This window comes from Octopus bimaculoides, chromosome 19, assembly GCF_001194135.2.
Source record: "Octopus bimaculoides isolate UCB-OBI-ISO-001 chromosome 19, ASM119413v2, whole genome shotgun sequence".
Lineage (NCBI taxonomy): Eukaryota > Metazoa > Mollusca > Cephalopoda > Octopoda > Octopodidae > Octopus > Octopus bimaculoides.
The window spans coordinates 6,299,722-6,303,030 of record NC_068999.1 but is presented as its reverse complement, the minus strand read 5'-3'; positions in this window follow the sequence as shown (position 1 = coordinate 6,303,030).

Below are 3,309 nucleotides of genomic sequence, written 5' to 3'. Positions count from 1 at the left end.
TTAACATAAATACACAACGGGGAAGAAAATTTGATATTAATGAGAATTGATGATTCAACATTGTATTCTAAGAACAACAGTATTACTAGTTTTCCTTTGGTTTACTCATCTAACATTTATTTCTGTTCTTCTGCGTTCTTTTTCATTAAACAAATATTTGTTAAGCAATGATCAAGTAGTGTGCATTGGAAATGTGAATTGGATTTATGCATAGTTTGCGCATATTTGTATTGATATACAACTTAGGATAGCAACATGGTTTTCATGTCATAACGAAAGAGAATCGGAAGAAGGGGGGGGGGAGGTTCAAAGAATGTTTCGCTTCCTGAGTCGAGAGAAGCTAACAATTAAATTGAGGTTTATAGGAATTTTGTACAGTTTATAGTCATTTTTGGAGTTGTTGTTTTTCTATGAAAGAAAGGTTAAATCTTGTATGGCGGAAGAACATACTGCTCAACAAACTTATACTATTTTGTTTACTGAATTAAAACTATCTACGTATGGCGGCAAGCTGCCAGAATCGTTTGCACGTCGGGTAAAGTGGTTAGCGATATGTCTTCCGGCTCATTATGTTCTGAGTTCAAATTCGATCGAAGTCAACTTTGCATTTGTTATTTTCATCCCTTCGGATTTGAGAAAATAAAATACTAGTCGTATACTAGGGTCGATGTAATTGACGTGTCCCCTCTCAAGTATTTCTTAAATCTCGCAACGGGACGCCACCCTATTCAAGGAGTATTCTGTCATTTCAATCACTTATAGGCCATGGAAACCAGATAACCGTCCCTATGAATCCTAGAACTAGCGAGAAATATGAAGAAAAAAAAAATGAATCCACGGACTTCGTGGATTTCTTTGAGATGTGAAATCCTGTTTCTCTAGCATTAAACAGATAATGGTAGAGATATGACTCTGTTCATAAGAACTGAATTTGTTAACTATGTGCATTCAGCTTCGATTCCAATGCACCACGCTTGTAAATGAAATTCGGTGAAAGAAAACTGAGCCAACCTGTCCCTGTGCTTAACATCGGCGTCAGATTTTTGAGTTCCTTTAGCGAAGTCCAGATTTTCCTAGCATCCGTATCCCGTTTCCAGCTTGATGATATCCTCCGTGGTATAGCCTTTGTGAAGCTAAATATCTTTTATAATCGTATATCCTAATCCGATGATCGGAATATAAATTATGATATTTGCCTCCATAAGCTGTTGTCCTTAAATTTAATAGAATTAACTCTTGCTTTTAATACATTCTGTCATATGTAAGAGATTTGTGTTCTTATCAGCCATTTTTCAAAATGGTTACACCTTCCTACATTATCTTACGTTGACTGAAGGTTAGATGGACTATTGAATATTTCGTGTATTTCAGTCTTCAGCAATGCCGTATGAACTTCATAGAATAACTGAATACAAACACACTCCAGTGAATTCGTTGTCATTCATCTTGGATTAGCTAGAAAATATTTTTCATTAGCCATCAAGAATAACAGCCTGAAAGATCGAGCATCCATGAAACTCACCGTTTAGTGACATAAAGGAGTAGTTATGCATACATGTTATGCTTACATGTCTTCATACGTAAATACAAACATACACATGTACATGCTTTTAAGTCTGCGCGTAGGTATGTATATATGTATATTTATAACACATGAATATTTCTCAGTGATCTGTACGTTTCATAGTGGGTGCTACATCAGGTAATGTATATTCTCTGCATAGCATACATCCAGGTATGTATATTTTCTAAATTGCAACACGATGTAACTAAATATGTTTGTGTATGTATAACAATGCAGTTTGCATGCTTGCATCCCTCTATCTTTCTAACAATTTCTCTCCCCCTCTCTGTCTGTCTCTCTCTCTCTCTCTCTCTCTCTCTCTCTCTCTCTCTATATATATATATATATATATATATATATATATATATATATGCCTCTGTGTGTGTGTGTATAAATAATCATACATACTTACACACACATTTATATATATATATATATATATATACATACGTAAAAATATATAGATACCTACACGTATGCCTTGGATCACACACACACTCACATAAATACATCTATCATCAACGCATTTGTATGTTGACTTCCTTTCGGTTTTAAATATTTTTTATTTTATTTTGCTTGAATGTGGATAAATACAGCTTGCGGCATTTTACGGAAAATTCTTCTGATAACTACGCAAACTCTCTCTCACACACACACACTCACACACACACACACACACACAAAACACACACACACAAAACACACACACACACACACACCATGCTAATACGTGTTTTTGAGCATTTCATATGTAAGTAGATTTATTTATAATTTGATATTATGCACTAAGTCGCAAACAAAGGTATATATTTACAGGCACACACACACAACACACAAACACATACACACAGAGAGAGATAGATACACGCATACATACAGACACACATACACGCCCACACACACTATCATATGTGTGATTGTGTGTGTTTTGGGGCCAGTATGTATTATATTTTATACTCAAAATTATATATATACATGCGTGTATAAATATATATTACACGTACATATACACATGAATATACGTATATATATAAATTTATTGTTCACACGTATGTGTGTATGTATAAAGAGAGAGCGCGAGGGAGAGCGAGAGAGTGATAAAGGGAAGGGGAGAAAGAGAGGTGGAAGGGAAGGTGGTTCTGCCAAACAGAATGTCTGAAGAATTCGGAAAATATTTTTATCAATTTCTATCCTGATATACACATAATTCCTTTTGTACTTTGGATTTAGGTTCTAAAATATTTTGTATCGCTTCCAGCATGATTTCCTTTCGCTAACTTTGGCAACGCAGTCCTCTGTAAACGCTAAGGGAAGCTGCATAATGAGCAGACGACAAAAACTTCCAATGGAGGTGTGCCAGATATAAACTTTATCAGGCTTAAACAGTGCAAGAAAAGCCAGTTGAAATTCGCACTTCAAAGCCTCTTTCCTGGAACAATGGCGCAATACAATTATCTATCCGTTAAGATAGCACATATATCTCTGTCATAATCTAGAGGCCTTCCTTTTTCGTGGAGAGTGCAATCTTATTTTATTTTATTAACCGTTATCGCTATGTCTGTTGATTGCACTTTTTGATTTATCTGACAGGTATGTAGGTGAAGTTTGTGTGTAAGTGTCTGCATATATTTGTGTGTAAGGCGGTTTCAATTTTATTTGTGTGTGTATTCGTGATTGACATTTGTACGTGGAAGTCATCAAATATTAATGTCTGTGTATATATATATATATATATATATATATAT